This window comes from Scyliorhinus canicula, chromosome 16, assembly GCF_902713615.1.
Source record: "Scyliorhinus canicula chromosome 16, sScyCan1.1, whole genome shotgun sequence".
NCBI classification, from domain to species: Eukaryota; Metazoa; Chordata; class Chondrichthyes; order Carcharhiniformes; family Scyliorhinidae; genus Scyliorhinus; species Scyliorhinus canicula.
In genome coordinates this window covers 115,520,780-115,541,535 of record NC_052161.1, presented here as the reverse complement: position 1 = coordinate 115,541,535, position 20,756 = coordinate 115,520,780, and the positions used below count along the sequence as shown (strand labels likewise).

Below are 20,756 nucleotides of genomic sequence, written 5' to 3'. Positions count from 1 at the left end.
ATGCTTTGGGCTGCTGAAGATGCGCTTCAGGTGCCTGGACCGTTCTGGGGGGGCCCTCCAGTACCCATCGGAGAAGGTCGGCCGCATCGTCGTGGTCTGCTGCATCCTGCACAACATAGCCCAGCAGAAGGGCGATGTGCATGAGGAGGAGGAGGACGGTCAGGATGAGGGGAACTCTTCTCCAGATGAGGGGGATGGGGAGGGGGATGCAGATGCACAGGACATGCGGGATGGACGGCAACAGGAGGCTGCCCAGTGTCGCCGGCTGGGCCAGCAGGCACGGCTGTCACTTGTAGCTGCACGTTTCGGCGACCATGGTGTGGGTCAGTAGTGATGGGCATGGGCACAAACAGCAGAGTTAGGCACCTCCCCCACCACCGACCACCCTCATCTCCCCCACCACTGACGACCCTCGCCTCCCCCACCACCACATCACCCGCATGCATACCACCCCTCCATGACACATTCACCTGCGGCACAACGGGATGGGGGGCACACGGTTGATGGTTAAGCGGGTCTGGTACAAGGCATGGAGGATGATGACAGCCCGCCCTGCGATGGGCTCCGAGCCATACATCGTTCGACAATGTCTGACTCATGGGCACATCAAGCGCGCACCCTGCACGCGGCCCAGACACTGCATCCCATGGCCCTGTCGTATGGCTGGGGGCGGGTTGGCATGGGAGAACCATGGGGGGGGGGGGGGGGGGCACCCCCGCATGCACCGGACAGAGTACAGAGGCAGCTCACAAACGTGTGGAATGTGTTTAATAACAGATGTCCTGTACATGTGCCCTAGCCCATTTAACTAGTCTGTGCCCTGCACCCGTGCCAACTTACTCATCAGTGTCTACCTTTCTGGCCTTACGGGCCCTATGACTACGTCTCGGTGTTCCCCCAGACGGTACAGCAGAACTGGAGGTGGACTCCTGTAATCCCTGCCCTGTGACTAGGGTCCCCTTTGGCGGCCGTTTCCTGGGACGGCCCGGCCTGGATGGGCCAGGCTGCACCTCGGGCAATTGGGATGGTGTGGTGCCACCCTGTTCTGCCCGCTGCCCACCAGATGCACCAGGGACAGTAGGGGGAGTTAGGGGTGGCGCGGGGTTCCGGCACCCCCAATGCAGGGGGAGCCGGAACGGGTCCCAGCACCTCCTCCTCCCTCGGGGTGCCCGGTGGCCCACGGGGCTCTCCATGGGATGGGGGAGTGAGTGGATCCAACACCCGGGGCACCAACACCTGGCGCTGCCAGTCCTGGAGGCCCGCGCTGGTATCGACCTGGATCTGGACGTTTGCAGGCATGGTGCTCAGGGAGTTCACCATCCCTGTCTGGCTCTGTACAACACCGTCCATCACCCGGGCAATGGTGCTGATGCTCACAGCGATGGCCTGCTGGTACTGGGCCATGGACTGCTGAGACCGTGCCAGGTTGTTGAATGCCTCTGCGATATTCAGCTGGCCCCGGCTCATGGCTGCCTGTGAGATGGCAGCCCTGTCCTGGGCCGCGATGGCCGCGTGCACAGATAGCCCCAGGCCTTGCAAACTCAGTCCCATGCCGGACACCGTCGCCACCATTGTGTGGTGTTGGCCTGTGTGGTACTCATGACCGGCGCCATTTCCTGCTCCTGTCGCGGATGCACTCCTGCACTTGCGTCTGCAGGTGCTGGAAACCGGCCGTCACATTCTTACGGCCCGGATCCCTGACTGCATCGGGTCTATGGGTGGGCGGGGGATCTCCAGGAACCCGGACCCGTCTGGGCGGCAGGTGTTTGCCGAGGCTGGGCTGCCCTCTGACCGTCCGGCCCCTCGACTGCTCCTACCTCCATCTGCTGTACCGGATCAGCTGTGTGGTGCAAACCAGTTAGTGTCCCAGAAGCCTCATCACTAAAATGGTGAGAGTATCTGTGGTGGCGGAGGGTGCAGGGGGAAGCTGTGACGCAACGTCAGTGTCTTCATCGGACCTGAGGTCGGGAGTACCCTGTGTGCTGGTGGCCTGGGTCGTCATGTCGTCACTGGACTGGGCCGGAGGGCTGTTGTTGGAGCTGCCCTCCCCATTGCTGCTAGAGTCCCTGCGGGCTGACCACCCAGGCGCTGGCCAGGGGCCGTGTCTGCCAGGTTCTCCGGGTCGGTCACCGCGTGGCCCTGCGACACACAATACACCATCTTGGTTAGGCAGGTGGAGGGGGATGTGGGTTGCGGTACGGGATGAGGGGGGAGTGCTGAGGGGAAAGGGCTGAGGGGAAAAGGCTGAGGGGGGGGAGTGCTGAGGGGAAAGGACTGACGGGGGAGTGCTGAGGGGAAAGGGCTGAGGGGGGAGGGCTGAGGGGAAAGGGGCCAGGCAGGGGGGGGAATCTCACTTGGTGGCACCCCCCCGATCTCAGCATGGGCAATCTCCCGGCTCTCGGGTGCACCAGCTATGTCCAGTGCCCTCTGCTCATGTACGGTTCGGGCCGCAAGTCAGGCCCCCCCCAGCCGGTTCGGGCATGCTCTCGTTGGTAATGGGCGCTCTTCTCCTGGGGGGGGGGGGGGAGCTGGTGGTGTGGGGGAATGACAGCAGTGTTAGGCGGTCCGATGCATGCGGTTGGATCTATGTTGGCATGGGTGCACAGAGCACACGGCCAACATGGCTCGCATGGGTGGCTGCAGCCATGCAGGTCATGGCTGTGGTTGGACCGTCTCCCCGGGGAGGGGATGGGTGTCACACATGTGGGGGGTAGGGGGGTTGGTGCCATGGGCACATTGCTGGGTACTCACCCTGGCTGCCCTCAGTAGGTCATTGAGCTTTTTGCGACACTGCTTGCCAGTCCTGGGTGTCAATGCGATGGCACTGACGGCCAAGAAATAAGTGAGAAATAAATTTGCCTGTCAGTATAAAAGTTTTGAATCAGTTGATCCGTAAAAAGAAAAAATAAACAATTGTAGGGAAGGTTTTCAGTCACTAGGTGTCAGTATAACAAAAACAAACTAGACCTTCTCTCAGTTTTTTTTATTACTTTATCAGAGTTACAAAGCCAGAGCTCAGAGTGTAGACAGGGGAAAACCCCTAATCCAGCTCTTTGCCTGCTCCAAAAACCAGTTCAAATTGAATCCAGTTCATGGTCCCCACAACAGAGACATACCAGATCCAGGCATTACACCTGACCCCACGCTCACCTTGGCCAAAAGACCGAGAACCTGCACTGCCAAACATGATCAGACTGCCGGATCCTTGTTATGTACTTCACCCAATTAGGGAATGCTATCTGTACATCACTCAGATTGTTCTAGTTGTATATACATTCATATGGGATCGGGTGTTTTATCATCCTGCTCCATTCATACCATCTGTCATATTTAAACTGCCTCTGAAGATCCTCTTGCCCTAACCCTGTATGGACATTTTTCTTTCTAGTTTCTCTGTCCCCTCATGCTCTCCAAATGCATCCTGCCCATGAAACCTACTTCCTGCTCCATTGACCACGTTCATAGGGAGGTGGGTGGCGTAGCCTGTGGGCAGCACGGTAGCACAGTGGTTAGCACTATAGCTTCACAGCACAATGGTCCCAGGTTCGATTCCCGGCTTAAATCACCTGGTTTGTGTGGAGTCTGCACGTTCTCTCCGTGTCTGCGTGGGTTTCCTCCGGGTGCTCCGGTTTCCACCCACAAGTCCCAAAAGACGTGCTATTAGGTCATTTGGACATTATGAATTCTCCCTCTGTGTACCAGAACAGGTGCTGGAATGTGGCGACTATGGGGCTTTTCACAGTAACTTCATTGCAGTGTTAATGTAAGCTTACTTGTGACAATAAAGATTATTATTGTCATTTGACTAGTAATCCTGTGACCCAGGCTTACACTCTAGGGACCCAAATTTGAATCCCACCATGGTAAATGGTGAATTTGAATTCAGTAAAAATCTGGAATCAAAAGTCTAATGATGACCATGAAGTGTTTGTCATACAAGCCACCTGGTTCAAGGAAACCTGCCTCTGAAACAGCCTAGCAAGCCATTCAGTTCAAAGACAAGTAGGGACTAGCCTAGCCAGTGATGCCCACATCCTGCAAATTAATTTAGAAAAATGTATGTGTAATTCTACATTCTTGACAGAAGCAGAGAAAGCAGGCCCTTCGAGGCTGATAACTATGCAGCAATCAAAGTGACTACTTAAATACATTAAAAAATATATGTTTAGAGTACCCAATTCTTTTTTTTCCAATTAAGGGGCAATTTAGCGTGGCCAATCCACCTACCCTGCACATCTTTGGGTTGTGGGGGCGAAACCCACGCAAACACGGGGAGAATGTGCAAACTCCACACGGACAGTGACCCAGAGCTGGGATCGAACCTGGGACCTCGGCGCCGGACTACTTAAATACTTAAGGGCCTTAATGGGGAGATGATGGGTCTCCTGGCCGAGGCCCTGCTCTCCATGCAATTTAACGCTCCCGCCCCCCCACCCCGCTCTGCCCACCCCACCTCCAAACACATAAAATCCTGCCCTATGTTATCTCCTAGATGTTGCAATTATTTAATTAGATACTGGGCAGTAGATGATATGAGGTGACTGGTGAATCCAAATTCAAGAGACTCCCTATTGTAGAGCTCTTAAAATTTGTAATAAAGGTCCAGGGATAGACATTCATGTGGTGTGATAATGTAAAACAGGTGCGAGTGAATTAGCAACCTATTTTATTTCACTCCCGATTTTTTTACCCGATTACTGATTTGTCATTTTACCTATTATGCAAAGTTTAAAATGTAACCCCCCCATTCCCTGGGTTAGAACTTTGCGTGCAAAAGGAGCTCTCGCTCAAGCGAACTGAGGCTGGTGAATAGTGGGAGAAGCCAATAATGAGATCCGTGCCAGGCGCCAAACAGTTTGCGATTCAACCGGCCCACTCCCCAAAGCAAAATCAGGATCTCGCCGGAGCGTGCCGAGAAACCAATTATCACCACTTAAGCCCTATTTCCATACAATTAACGGGAGCCACCCCACATCCAACGGCCTCCTGTCATTCAGCGGCCTTCCCAGCAAGTGCTCACGCTGGCACTGATTAGAAACGTGAACCTAGTGGAAGGGCTTCTGTGGAGAGCCAAAGAGATGAGTAGCCATCTTTGCTCACAGGTAACGAGCCTGTGGCACTGAGCTTGCTGTGCTGCCCCAGTTCTCAGTGGGGCTGTTGGGGGGGGGGGGGGGGGGGGGGGGTGAGGCGCTTGGGGGGGGGGGGGGTTAACCAGGAGGCAACTACTCGCGGAACGATGCCAACCCCTGGATCATATGTACTCACTCGGGGGCCACACTTGTCTGCCCCACCGACCACCCACAACCCTCACCGACAGCCAAGGCCTCCGGCCGTGAAGCTGAAGGCTATAGCTTAGGAATTGGCAATCGTGGTTAAGTGTGCACGCATACATCCCAAATGGATCCCCGTGGGTGGGCGGGCCATATAGCATGTGGGAGTCATTGCCTAGCATCCCAATCAGACTCTGATGCCTGGACACTGCCTGAACACTGCGGGAGGCAACACCACAAATGCAGCAGCCAATATCCAAACACCCAGGGGATGGGACACAGCTTCGGGGAGCATGTCCATGGCTGGAGGGTGGGTGAGTGCCACAGGGAGAGGACCAGCGACAGGTCCAGTTGACGTTGTGAGCAGGTGTCCAGGGTACGGGGTCTTGGGTCAGGTGAGGGAGGCATTCTGGGACGGGGAGGTGGGCTCAGTGGCGGAATGGAGGGTCCCGGGGTAGGAGCCACCACAGTTTGTCAGTCTAACCCTCTCCCAATGCCTTACAGATATTGAACACTATGGCAGAGATGCTGGATGCAGACGTTGCCCTCGTGGTGCTCATGCGAGGTGATGCGACCAGACACCGGAGTAGGCGGCAGCAGCAGCAGAGTCTGCAGATGCTTGAGGTGGCGGACCATGTGCCGGTCCCCGTCCCACGCCCTGAGGACCCAGCTGCCCGTCAGCTGTATGGGCATGGCCCAGCACAACCAGTGCCACCTTGATGGCTGGGATGTGTGTTGTTACGGAGTGTAATGTGTATATGCAGCTGCAGCTTGCCAGCCTCCCAAGTGTCGATCACAGACCCACGTATCCGGCACCATTTTTCAGTGGAATAGAGTGTGTCCCACACGGCACCGGTGCCAGTCCCTTGAAGGAGGTGCGGATTCTTAAGTCCAGCAGCCCACCGCCAGTCTGGGTCCTCAACCGTCAATTGCAGGAGAGCTTTTCCTGCAGAGACAAAGAGAGGGCATCGTTAGCCACACGCGTGGCTCACAGTAGTGGGTGGGGAGGGCTTGCAGGGAGAGTTGGGGAGGGGGGGTTAAAGGGGGGGTGGAGGGAGGGTTGAAGGGGGAGGGGTAGATGACACAAACATTGGCTGTGTAGTTGACAATGAAGATAACAGTTGGCTCTAGAATGATATCAATGGTTTGGTTGAGTGGGCAAAGAAATAGCAAATGGAATTCAATCTGGAAAAATGTCAGATAATACATTTGGGAGGGCAAATAAAGCAAGGGGCTATTCAATAAACGGGAAGATATTGAGAGGGGTTGAGGAAGTTTGAGGGCGGCACGGTGGGACAGTAGTTAGCACTGCTGCCTCTCAGCGCCAGGGACCTGAATTAAATTCCAGCCTTGGGTCACTGTCTGTGTGGAGTTTGCACTTTCTCCCCGTGTCTGCGTGGGTTTCCTCCCACAGTCCAAAGATGTTCAGGTTAGGTGGATTGGCCGTGCTAAATTGCCCTTAGTGTCCAGGGGTCTGTGGGTTAGGTGGGGTTGTGGGCTGGCAGATGTAGGATGGGAGCCTGGTTAGGCTTCTCTTTCAGAGGGTCGGTGCAGACACGATGGGCCGAATGGCTTCCTTCTGCACTATGGTGTTTCTATAATTCTAAGTGGCTTGGAATACATGGCCACAGGCCTGGAGGTGGCAGGACAGGTGGAGAACAAATGGAATGTTTTCCATTATTGGGTTAGGTGTTGAATACAAAAAAGGGCTGTAATTATGGAGCCATTACTGGTTAGGCCAGGGTTCTTCAGTCATCCTTCGGGACCCACACCGGCCGACCTTCCCGACCCACACCAGCTGACCTCCGTGACCCAACATTTTCACTTACCTTTAATGTGACAGGTGAGCCTGCTTGCTCCTCACGACCTCACTTGCTTTGTTACTCAATGTTACATTTTTGATAGTGATTTAAGATCTGCATCGGTTGAAAAAAAAATCAAGAGGTTTGTCCTTGAACTCGCCATGTTTAATCTTCAAATTTCTTTGACGATTTCACTGGATTAAACTTTCATTTGCCAGTGCTTCCATGCATATAACACACATGAACTTTGAATCCTGATTTGCAGTGGCAAATTTAATAAGCCATACCTCAGGTAATCATCTTTATGCGGCTTCATTCCTGTTTTCAGCTTCTTCTTCATGGCTTGTTCACTAGAGGCCTTGGAGGTCACACCAGCACTGCTGGCAGCTGAAACATGGAGGATTCTCTCTCCCCAGAACATGCAATGTCAGTGTTTGGGGCGTGTGACCTGCTCTCTGTCGCCGCTTCGTTTGCTGAAAGAAAACTGGCCTTGGACAGCACTCTGACATCAGGAAGAGACTGTCCACCCACTGGGCTCTGAGCCTGCGCACTGCTTGATCCGGCACGCATTCGCGGGATGGCCGGCAATCTCAAAGTCCATCGTTGCCGGCATTTATAAAAGTGGGAGCGGCCGTTGGGCGTTCCTACCGTGACCAGGAACGCCACGACTGATCACCCCGTGACTCTCATGAAACCTACCCGCGACCCACACATGGGTCGTGAATCTGAGGTTGAAAACCCCTGGGTTCGGCCAGAGCTGGAATTTTGTGTACAGTTCTGGTCACCATATCACAGGAAGCGCATAATTACTCTAAAGCGAGCACAGAGGAAATTAACAAAACAGTGGCATGGGTTTGAAAATTGCAGCTATTAGGCTCATTTAAATATGCATTCACTTGATTCTTCAGGGGCCCGGGGTTCACCTGCAGGCCTGGGAGACCTCGCCGGGGCAAAAGGGAGGGTACCAGGGGGCATACCCAAGGTTGGGGGGTGAGGGGCAGTCACAAAAACAGGGAGAGAGTCTGAAAGGGGGGGAGAGGGGAAGAGCAGGGCAGGCAGTCAAAATGGCACTACGATCTGCGAGGAACCTTTCCTGCTGGCGAGCCTCAGGCACACCCCACTAAACCCGCCCTTCAGCAGACTTCAACTCAAGTCTGCTGAATCATGTCTAGAATTTTCATGCAGTAACTTGCAATGTCATTGGATTATTTGCATTATACAACAGCTCAGAACACATTTTAAGGAGTAAACGGTAAAGGATTCTGTTTAACGGCGAACGGTAAAGACAGAGGTGCATACAGTGCTTAGCACTGTTGCTTCACAGCGCCAGAGTCCCAAGTTCGTTTCCTGGCTAGGGTCACTGTGCGGAGTCTGCACGTTCTCCCCATCTCTGCGTGGGTTTCCTCCGGGTGCTCCGGTTTTCTCCCGCAAGTCCCGAATGACGTGCTGTTAGGTGAATTGAACATTCTGAATTCTCCCTCTGTGTACTCAAACAGGCGCCGGAATGTGGGGACTAGGGGATTTTCACAGTAACTTCATTGCAGTGTTAATGTAAGCCTACTTGTGACAATAAAGATTATTATTATTATTATCTTCGACTTATTTCTCCACTAATTTGTAAAGTGGAGAAAACAAAACTTTTTCAATTTATTAATTCATTGATTAGAGAGTGCCACTGGTAAATCCAGCATTTATTACCCATTGCTAATTGCCTTGAGGAAGCGTTGGTAAGTTGCCTCCTTAAACCTCTGTAGTCCATGTGGTGAATGGTACTCCCAGAACACTTTGTTAGGGAATTCCAGGATTTGGGTCCAGTGATGATGGAATGATGATATGTCTAAATCTGGTTTGTGAGTGACTTGGAGGCAAAGTGTTCCCATGCGCCTGCTACCCTTGACCTCAGGGGCGGATTTACAACAAAGCACACCATGCCTAAATGACAGGGGGACCCCCAAAATGCAGGATAGTGCCAGAGCCCACCGAAGCACCGCTCTGTCATCTTCAAGCAGTATTGTATGTGGTTTGCCAAACTGTTGGACATCAAGCGACTTACTCTTTGAAAAAGGCAGTCAAACTGTTCATCCAATCAGAGACCTCCCTGTATTTGCTGCTGATAGGCTCACTTGGAGGCGGTGGGAGCATAGGCAGAGGAGATTCTGAATGGCTGCACAACTTTGGAGGCCCCTCCCGCTGTCTGGCTGACACTCATCCTCCTGGTAGGGTGCCTGGGGGCCCTGGCATGACTCCTGCAGAAGATGGGGCACCTGGAGGGAAATCAAGCTGCTTCATCCCCGTGTCACTTACATCCTGCTGATGCCCATCAGGGTGTGTTGTCATGGACTGTAGAGCTGAGCCCAAATCCGGTAAGACCTGCTAGACCTAGGTCTCCATGCTAGTTGCCAAACTTCTCATGGTGGCCTCGAGCTGTTCACATGTCAGAGCCACGACATCAGAGAAAACGGGCGAATGGAGTCCTCCATCATTGATTGATTTGATTTATTGTCACATGTACCGAAGTACAGTGAAAAGTATTTTTCTGAGGCCGAGGGAATGTACACAGTACGCACATAGTAGGCCAAAAGAACAATCAACAGGGTACATTAACAAATGGTACATCGACAAACAGTGATTGGTTACAGTGCGGAACAAGGGACCAAACAAAGCAAATACATGAGCAAGAGCAGCATTGGGCGTCGTGAATAGTGTTCTTACAGGGTACAGATCAGTCCGAGGGGGAGTTGTTGAGGAGTTTTGTAGTTGTGGGGAAGAAGCTATTCCTATGTCTGGATGTGCGGGTCTTCAGACTTCTGTACCTTCTGCCCGATGGAAGGGTCTGGAAGAAGGCAATGCCTGGGTGGGAGGAGTCTCTGATAATGCTGTCTGCCTTCCTGAGGCAGCGGGAGGTGTAGACATAATCAATGTGAGGGTGGCAAGCTTGTGTGATGCGTTGGGCTGAGTTCACCACACTCTGCAGTTTCTTGCGATCTTCTGAGCAGTTGCCATACCAAGCTGTGATGCAGCTGGATAGGATGCTCTCTATGGCACATCTGTAAAAGTTTGTGAGAGTCGATGCAGACATGCCAAATTTCTTTAGCTTCCGTAGGAAGTAGAGATGTTGTTGGGCTTTCTTGACTGTTGCATCAACGTGAGTGGATCAGGGCAGACTGTTAGTGATGGTGACCCCCCAGGAACCTAAGGCTATCGACCATCTGACCATCTCCACTTTGGATCCATTGATGCAGACGGGGTTTTCAACATTCACTGTTGTCTGACGACGGACTGTTGAATCTTTGTCTGATGATCTGTCGCCAATCTCTGCTACATTACATGAGCAATCTCTGTCCTAACCATTAGGGTTGGCTGCAGCCTCCTGCAATTCCATGAGGGCAATGGTCTCTGCCATTCCTCTCCCGGTCTGGGCTAACTCTCATTTCTGTGTGCCAGCTTGCCCTGTATGAAGACAAAAGACATTGATCTGAGGGATGGAACTGAGGCTGGGTGAAAGGCATGCCCCCCCCCCCCCCCCCCCCCCATGTGTGGATGGAATGTGAGCAACATGATAAATGGGAAGGTGACGATGTGAATGTGTGGGAGTATGAATGTTGACATGTGTCCCATGCTAATGGATGTATGAGATCTGTGAGGGGAGTAGCTGTTTGAGCACATGATGTCACGCTGAGTGTTTGATACCAGAGGGAGTTGAAATGGGCCCTACTCTTGACCGGGGGGGGGGCTGGTAATGAGATTGCTGTGCTTCCTCGAGCCTTTTGCCTCTGGGTTCCTGACATCCTGCATGAAAACAAGTGGCTGGAGAGCATGGTTTGAAAGTGTTGCATGGTGTTTAAACATGGCACCGAACCTTCGAACCCGCCAGATGATAGCGGATAGAAGAATCAGCTCCCCACCCCTCAGGTGATTCGGAGAGATGCTTGTCCATGCATAATTAATGAGGCTCCAAGCATGGAATTGGGCATGAGTTCATGCTATTCCGGCCAGTGAGAACGACACCACCAGAAACACTCGCCACCACACTTTGATAGGTAATGGCTAATATTTAAGGAACAAATGCATGCATTGCAACAGTTATACATTTCATTCTGGCACCAAAACACAGCTTTAGTTTTGTTTTCACAGAAGAATACACAAGAATACACAAAATTTCCCAGAAATACTAGGGGAGCTAGGGTCCAGTGAGAAGGAGGAATTGAAGGAAATTGGCATAAGTAAAAAATTGAGAAATTAATTGGGTCTCAAAGCTGCTAAATCCTCAGAGCCTGATTATCTACATCCCAAACTATTAAAGGAGATGGCCACGGAAATAGTGGATGTGTTGGTTTTCATCTTTCAAACTTCTGTGGATTCTGGAATAATCCCTGCAGGTAGGATAGTGGAAAATGTAACCCCACCATTGAATAAAGAAGGCAAGGTGGGAGAAAACAGACAAGTTAACCTAACATCAGTAGTAGGGGAAATGCTGGAGTGTGATAACAGGACACTGAGCAAATATCAACAGGAAAGGGAAATCATATTTGACAAACCTACTCCAGTTTTTTGAGGATGTAACTAGTAGAATAATTAAGAGAGAACTAGTGGATGTGGTGCATTTGTACTTTCAGAAAGCTATTGATAAAGTTCCTCATAAGAGGTTAGCATGCAAATCTAAAGCACATGGGATTTGGGTAATATAGTGGCGGGATTGAGAATTGGTTAGCAGAAAACAGAGTAGGAATAAATGGGTCTTTTTCAGAGTGGGAAGCGGTGACCGGTGGGATACCACAGGGGTCAGTGCTGAGATCCCAACTATTAACAATATATATATCAATGATTTGGATGAGGAAATAAAATGTAATATTTCCAAGTTTGCTGATGACACAAAACTAGGTGGAACTGTGAGTGGCAAGGAGAAAGTAAAGAGGCTTTAAGGCAATTTAGGCAAGTTGAGTAAGTGGGCAAATACATGGCAGATGCAGTTTAATATGGATAAATTTAAAGTTATCCACTCCATTAGAAAAACAGAATGGCAGACATAAATGGTGACAGATTGAGAAATGTTTTAAAAAATAAATTTAGAGTACAGTACCCAATTCTTTTTTTTCCAATTAAGGGGCAATTTTCGTGAGGCCAATCCACCTAGCCTGCACATCTTTGGGTTGTGGAGGTGGAACCCACGCAAACACCGGGAGAATGTGCAAATTTCACACAGACAGTGACAGAGAGCTGGGATCAAACCTGGGACCTCAGTGTCGTGAGGCTGCAGGGCTAACCCACTGCGCCACCGTGCTGCCTTAGATTGGGAAATGTTGATGTACAAAGGGACTTGGATGTTCTTGTGCACCAATCATTGGAAGCGACAATGCAGGTGCAGGGAACAGTTAGGAAGGCAAATGGTACTTTGGCCTTCATTGCAAGATGATTGGAGCATGGAGCAAGGATGTCTTACTGCAGCTGTACAGGGCCTTGATGAGACCACACCTGGAGTATTGTGTGGAATGTTGGTCCCCTTACCTAGGAAAATACATACTTTCCATAGAGGTTAGACATTCATCAGACTAATTCCTGGGAAAACAGGATTGTTGTGTGAGGAGAGGCTGGGTTGACTGGGCTTGTATTCACTGGAGCTTAGAAGAATGAGAGGTGATCTTACTTCAAAAAATACAATTCTGACAAGGCTTGTCAGACTGAATGCAAGGATCATGTTTCCCCTGGCTAGGGGGTTCTATAACAAGGGGGCACAGTCTCAGGATATGGGGTAGGCCATTTAGAACTGAGATGAGGAGAAATTTCTTCACTCAGAGAGTGATGATTCTGTGGAATTCTCTACCATGTAAGGCTGTGGAGGCCAAGTCATTGAATGCATTTAAGAAACAGATAGATTTCTAGACACAAGAGGTTCCAAGTTGTATGGGGAGAGAGTGGGAGTATGGCGTTTGGATAGAGGATCAGACATGATCACATTGACTGGCGGAGCAGGCTCACTGGGCCGAAAGGCCTACTCCTTTATTCTCTATTTCTATTATTCCTGTACTGTGCTTACTATGAGGGTCGGTTAGCTCAGTTGGCTGGACAGCTGGTTTCATAGAATCGTAGAGTTTATAGAAGGAGACCATTCAGCCCATCGAGTCTGCACCGGCCCTTGAAAAGAGCATCTTACTCAAGCTCACACCTCCACCCTATCCCCGTAACCCAGTAACCCCCACCTAATCTTTTTGGACACTAAGGGCAATTTAGCATGGCCAATCCACCTAACTTGCACATCTTTGGACTGTGGGAGGAAACCAGAGCACCCGGAGGAGGTTTGTGAGGCAGAGTGATGTCGACAACGTGCATTCAATTCCAATATCCACTGAAGTTAGTGATGAAGGGCCCGCCTTCTCAACCTTGCCCCTTGCGTGAGGTGTGGTGATCCTCAGGTTAAGTCACCACCAATCAGCTCTCAAAGGGGAGAGCAGCCTGTGGTCCTCTTGTGGCAACATTTACATGGTCTGTGCTTACGCATTTCTTTGTCACTTATTTAGATTTCCCAAACATACAAGAGTTGTCTAAGATTATTATGGGCGCGATCTTCCAGCCTCGTTATGATCTCGCTCAGGCAAAACAAGGCCGGGAATAGCGGGAGAAGCCAAAAACAAGAACCGCGACAGGCGACAAACAGTTTGCGAAGCAACCAGCCCGTTCCCGTAGGTGAAATCGGGATCTCGCCGCAGCGAAGAGAGAAACCAATTATCACCACTCAAGTACAATTTCCATTCAATTAACGAGAGTCACCTGCCTCCTGAGCAAGTGCTCACCTGGCACCGATTAGTACTCCTTTTGGAAAACGTGAACCTGGCAGAAGGGCTTCTGTGGGGAGCTGAGGAGGTAAATAGCCATCTTTGCTCACAGGCCGGGGAGGGTGGGGGACCCTCGGCTGGGGTGGGCCACCATAAGAGGGTGGGGGAGGGGGGGGCACTGGGGGGAGGGCAATCGCTTGCGGCACCATCATGCCATCCCCTGGATTATTAACCCGTTCCGGAGGCAACCAGCGACTCCCACATTCTGTAAATGAATAAAAAAAGATTTCTTAGAACCTGCAATATCTGTTTAGGCATGTAAGCGTTGGGTTGGACTTTCTCCAAAATCTCTTTTCTCGTGCAACTAGTTGGAACCGTTTCTGAATGCTGGCTTTTAATTCTCTGCTGCATGTTTTCTGTAACTTCTGCCAAGCAATTAATCCTGATGACGTTTGAGTGATTCACTGATTTTAAACTGTGAAATGTCTTGGGTCTTTCCTCCCGAGGGAGGACAACCTTTTTTACAGACTGAACTACAGTTTTTAAAAAATTATTCGCTAAGTATAAAAAATAGGCATAATTATTGCAGGAGAGAACGGGAACCAATTCACGAGTGATCAATATAACCCTCAGTATATCTCTTTCTAGCACATCATATGGTCTCTTGGGGTGGAACAACTTCTTTAGGTTAATCGGATAAGCCTTCTTGCAGTCTTCGGCAATTATGAATAAATTCACTGGTCCTACATTCAAATGGAATATGAGGCGGAGAAGCAGGGTTATAGTCCTGCCTAATGTTCCCTTCACCTTTAAGTGTCTCGTAAAAGGAAAGAATTGACAAATTGTTCTTTTAATGTTGAGCATGATTCCCCCACCACATTATGCACGGCTCCAATCCCGTTGCCTCGGGTGCGTGTGGGAGAGGCCCAAAATAGGTTTCGCGCAGGGCGCAGTGCAACCAACCCGCTATGCCGGGCGTGATCTGGATCAGGCCCTCGCCAGAGTGATCCAGATGATCATATTTAAATGATCCATTAGGCTCATTTAAATATGCACAGCCCTTTTGAGTCTGCATTCTCCCAGCTCCTGGTATTCACCGACTGCACCAGCCAGGCCTTAGGCTGGCACAAATTAGTACTGGTCTCCACTAATGGAGACCTGGCTTGAAGGCGGGGGGGGGGGGGGGGGGGGGCTAAAGATGGGGGAAGCCCCCAGCGACCTCATAGTGGGGTATGCTCGCTTGGGGGAGGGGTCCGATGACCCGACGCCCATGAGGATGAATGGGTGTGGGGTCGGGAAACCCTCATGTCTGGGTGGAGTAGCGGTGGATCACATGGACTTTTAGTGATGGTGGGGGGGGGGGGGGGGGGGGAGTTGCCTCTCTGGGATCAATGGGTTGTTTGTTGCCTATGTCTGCTGCGGGTCATGATGTCCGTGGGTGGCAGCTTTGGCGACCCCTCCACTTATGGAGCTGGTCTTTCCAACAACTTCAGAATTTTTTTCAGCAGTGGGGAACTACGGTCACGATCTGCCAGCCAAGTCCCACTGGAACCGGGGCGCAACACAGCCGGTAGATTCCGGGAGAGGCCTCACCCGGGATTCCCGATGGACTTTACACCTCGCGAGATAGAACCATATCTTGTGACGGCGCAATCTGGGTCCCGCCCACAATGGGACCAGATTTAACAGCCACCTGGCATCTACCAGCCGAGTGAAGAGACACCAGTTTGGCGCAATTCAGTACTGGTCCGGTACAGGGTGTCCGGCTTGCACCGGAGGTCGGGAGATTGTGACGCCATTTAAAAATGTTGTTAGCCCTGCTGCCTCACGGCGCCAAAGTCCCAGGTTCGATCCCGGCTCTGGGTCACAGTCCGTGTGGAGTTTGCACATTCTCCCCGTGTTTGCGTGGGTTTCGCCCTCACAAGCCAAAGATGTGCCGGCTAGGTGGATTGGCCACGCTAAATTGCCCCTTAATTGGAAAAAATGAATTGGGTATTCTAACTTTAAAAAAAACTGTTGTCCCAATCTCTTCCTGCATTGAAATTACACTGAGTGTGGCCTCGGAAGAGGGCTCATTCCCTGCCGAGGCACTAAAAAGAAACAGAGTACGGTGATAACCCCGCCCAGAACAGACTAATCTCCCCCCCACTGCTGACAGCTTAACTTTTCCCGAAGAAGTCGATAAACGGCTTCCACCGCCGGGCAAACCCTTCCACAGAGCCTCTCAAGGCAAACTTTATTTTCTCTACCCTGAGAAACCCTGACAGGTCACTCTCACACAGTCTGGTTCAGGGGGCCCGAGTCCCACCATTCTAACAATATCCGTCTCCGGGCTACCAGGGAGGCATTGGCCTCTCTCGCACCACCCCCCCCCCCCCCCCCCCCCCCAACCCCCGGACTCCCAGGTCTTCTGACACACCAAAAATCGCCACCTTTGGCCTCGGGACCACCTTCGCCTTCAGGACCTCCGACATAACGTTAGCAAACCCCTGCCAGAATCCCCCAAGCTTTGGACACGCCCAGAACATGTGGACATGGTTCACGGGCCCACCCGCACACCGCCCACATCTATCCTTCACCCCTTCAAAAAAACTCATCATCCTGGCCACAGTCATGTGTGCCCTGTGGACCACCTTAAACTGTACAAATCTAAGCCTAGCACATGATGAGGATGCATTAACTCTCCTCAGGGCATCCTCCCGCAGCCCAGCCTCCAACCTCCTACCCAACTCTTCCTCCCACGTCCGCTTCACTTCCCCTATCGGGGCTCCTGACACCTTCCCCTCCCCTACCCCTGTTCTTGACACCACCTTATCTTGTAACCATTGGTGCGGCAGGTGAGGAAAGGATATCTGCCTCTGAACAAAGTCCCTCAACTGCAAAAATCAGAACTCATTCCCGACGGGCAGTTCAAATTCCTCCTCCAACTCTTCCAAGCCCAGAATAATAATAATCGCTTATTGTCATAAGTAGGCTTCAATTAAGTTACTGTGAAAAGCCCCTAGTCGCAACATTCCGGCACCTGTTCGGGGAGGCTGGTACGGGAATTGAACCCGTGCTGCTGGCCTTGTTCTGCATTATAAGAAAGCCGCCGTTGATGAACAAATCCCCAAACCGCTCAACCCTCGCCTATGCAGAGGTTAGGGTTAGGGATGGGATGTTAGGGTTAGGGTGGGATGTGCTACTGCTATCGGTGGCGAAGCGGGTGCAGACAGTGAAAATGACGGTGCTGCCATATATTTTTCATCTTCATCCCCAAATTATTCTTTAGGAAAGTTAATTTGTTGATCTGGGGGCTTGCTTGGGCGGAAAAAACCAACAGGTTAAGAAGGTCCTGTTGGAGTGGGGGTGAGGGCGGAGGGGGGGGGGGGGGGGGGGTGGTGTGGCTGTCCTTGCAAATCATAATGAATTATTATTGGACAGCAAATAATGCTATGGTAAAGAAGTGGGTAGTGGGGACGGGGTGGGGGTCGGCGTGAGGGTGGATGGAGGCGGTACAACGGATACGGGTTTAGGGGCATTGTTGACAGCACCTCTGCTGTTCTCGCCAGCCAAGTGCTCCACAAGCCCGGTGGTGGCCCTGCTGGTGTGGGGAACAGTGGCGGCAGCATTTGAGGTTGGAAGGTGCCTCGGTGTTGGCACCGATTTGCAGTAATAGATTTTCACCAAGGGAGCTGGATGCGGGATTTTAATGTTGGCGATGGAGAGGGATCGAGCGGTATAGGGACCTGTTTGTGAGTGGCAGCTTTTCGAGTTCAGAGGAATTGGAGGAGGAATTAGAGCTGCTCAGTGGGAATGGGTTCCGCTATTTGCAAGTACAGGACTATGTGAGGAAGCAGGTGCCGTCTTTTCACAATCTGCCTCACCCAGGACTACACAATAAGGTGGTGTCGAAGGAGGGTGTGGGGGAGGGCATGGTGTCCGAAATTTACAAGGAGTTAATGGACTGGGAGGGAGCCCTGATAGGAAAAGTCAAGAGGAATTGGGAAGAGGTGCTGGGGAGGGAATGGAGGTTGGGTTGTGGGAGGAGGCTCTGAGGAGGGTGAATGCATCTTCTTTGTGCGCGAGGCTTAGCCTTATCCAATTTAAAGTAGTTCACAGGGCAGAGATGACGGTAGCCAGGATGAGTACGTTCTTTGAGGGGGTGGAGGACAGGTGTGGGCAATGTGTGGGGAGGCCTGCAAACCATGTCCATATGTTTTGGGCATGTCTGAAGCTGAAGGGATTCTGGCAGGGATATGCAGATGTAATGTCCGAGGTGCTGAAGGTGAAGGTGGCTCTGGGTCCAGAAGTAGTAATATTTGGTGTGTCGGAAGACCCGCGAGTCCAGGGGGCGAGAGAGGCCAACGTTGTGGTCTTTGCCTCCCTGGTAGCCCGGAGACAAATTTTGCTGGAATGGAGGGATTCGGGTCTGCGGAAGCCAGGGATGTGGCGGAATTCCTAAAGTTGGAGAAAATCAAGTTTGCCTTAAGAGGGTCAGTTGATGGGATTGCCTGGAGATGGAAGTCGTTCATCGATTTTTTCAAGGAAAATTGAGGTATCAGCAACTGATGGATAATGGGGTTAAAATGGGACGGTTAGGACGGGAAGAGGGGGAACGGCAGGGAAATCGGGGTGTTCGGGTAGTTATTTTGTATGAGATTTTTGTTTGTTCTTACTCTTGTGATGGTCCGTGTTTAATGTTGATTTAAATTCCTTAATAAAAATATTTCTTTTGAAAAGGAAGGGAGAGAAAAAAGGGAGAAATACAGACCAAATGTAACATTTCCATGTTTGCTGACGACACAAAACTGGGCAGAATTGTGAGATGTGAGATGGATGCAAGGTAGCTTAAGGTGATTTGGACAAGTTGAGTGAGAGGTTAAACACATGGCAGATGCAGTACAACATGGCAAAATGTGAAGCTATACATTTTAGTGTGAAAAACAGAAAAAAAGAGTATTATTTAAATGGTGATATGTTGGGAAATATGGATGTACAAAGGGTGTCCTTGTACACCAGCAAATAAAAGTGGTGAGGCAGGTGCAGCAAGCAATTAGGAGGATAAATGATATGTTGACCTTCACTGCAAGAGGATTTAAGTTCAGAAGTAAGGGTGTCTTACTATAGTTATTCAGGGCCTTGGTGAGACTACACCTGGAGTGTTGTGTACGGTTTTGGTCTTCCTCCCTAAGAAAGGATATACTCACCATGGAGAGACTCCAGCGCAGGTTTTCTGAGCTGATATGAGGGTTGATGGGACTCTCCTGTGAGGAGAGATTGGTTAAACTGGGCCTGTATTCACTAGAGTTCAGAAGGATGAGAGGAGACCTGACAGAAGCATATAAAATTCAAACAGGGCTGGACAGACCAGATGCAGGGAAGATGCCTCCCTGGTTGGGGAATCTAGAACCAGGAGATATACAGTCTGAGGATTTGCGGTGGACCATCTAGGACTGAGATAAGGAAACATTTCTTCACTCAAAGTGTACTAAACCTATGGAATTCTCCACTTCAGAAGACGGTGGAGGCCTAGTCACTGAAGTATTCAAGAAACGGATCGATATTTTTAAAGATTTTAATGGCATCAAACGCTATGGGGAGAAAACTGGGATATTGCCTTGAGATTGAGGATCAGCCATGGTCATGCTGAAAGGCAGACCGGGCTTGAAGGGCCGAGTACCTTACTCCTGCTCCTAGTTTCTGTATACCTTTGTAGGGCTCCAGCTTCCCACCCCTCAGTCTTTCCTCTGCCTTCCATTCATCGGCATCCTCCTCGATCTCCTTGACCCTCTACCTTCCATCGTGCATCTTCGCCCTTTCCCCAGTCCTTGCACAGCCTTTCCTCCCTGCTGGATTCAACAATTATTTAGGGGGTCCTTTAAGAAAATCAACTAAATCATTGTTCCACTGAAACAAAAACAGTCGTATAATCGACTTGTAAAAAATGAATAAACTCTAGAACCCTGTTCTATAGAGTCTGACAATGTTTCAAAGATGTACCATACAAATATGCTTAAAGAAGAGATACGAAGATACTTTTTGCTTGCCGCTAGATTCTCCGCTCCTGCCCACTATAAACCCCGCCGAGGGCAGGGTGAGATAATTTCACCCAACGCTTCTATTGTACTAGCAGAGGAATGAATTTCATATGAATCGGCAAAGCATTTGGTAATTTCGAGGCTTAATCCTCTTTTTTTTATCAGGCTTGAATGGACATGGAGCTATGCCTCTTGTGAAATGTGACAAGGATAATTAGGCTACTTCTGAACCTGGCAACAGAGATGACGCAGTTCCCATATTTGAAGCTACGTGTTTGAACACATGCCACCCGAGTCAGGTACAGTCACGCTGCTGTGTCTCAGATCTTTTAGAGTACATTTAAAAATTGTGATGCAACACAAAAGAAATAAAGTTAGCAATAGAAACATTGGGTGGGATTCTTTGGCCACGTCCGCCTGGCGTCAGAGGTTCCCACCTGAGGTTAATGGACCTTTACATGGTCCGTGTCCCGCCCGTGGTGATCTAGCAGAGGGCGCGGCCGAAGAATCCAGCCCACTGCCTTAAAAACGGATTGTACTGAGAAATGTGGATGTTGCATTCCTGTTACAGACATGTCTAGAATGGTCCCGAGGACCGCAGGCTCCAAATCTCTACCACCTGACGATGAACTCCAGCTTTATATGTCAACTTTTGAAAATAAGCAAACACAGGTCTTTTCGCACAACTTTAATGAGTTTTCCATCCCATGAGTCTATCTGTCTGAGTCTCTACAGTGGGAGTATATCTTACTTAAACTCCTTCATTGTTCCATTCCCCACAATGCTTGGTTTTTTTTAAAACCAAGCCTCTAGAAATTCTTTCACCAATTTCTGAGTTTATAAAAAAAAATTCTTCACAGAGAAACTCCGGCTAGATAAGGAATTTGTAATTTT

The 20,756-nt window shown here is 50.5% G+C and overlaps 1 long non-coding RNA gene across 1 annotated transcript in view; it reads left to right on the top strand.

Annotated features, from left to right (window-relative positions):
- Nucleotides 1-20,756, top strand: part of LOC119950591 — a 58,212-nt gene that overhangs the window by 24,439 nt on the left and 13,017 nt on the right. Inside the window, exon 2 of the long non-coding RNA XR_005457364.1 lies at nt 20,028-20,161. This is a non-coding gene — a long non-coding RNA (uncharacterized LOC119950591). The remainder of the gene's footprint in view (nt 1-20,027; nt 20,162-20,756) is intronic.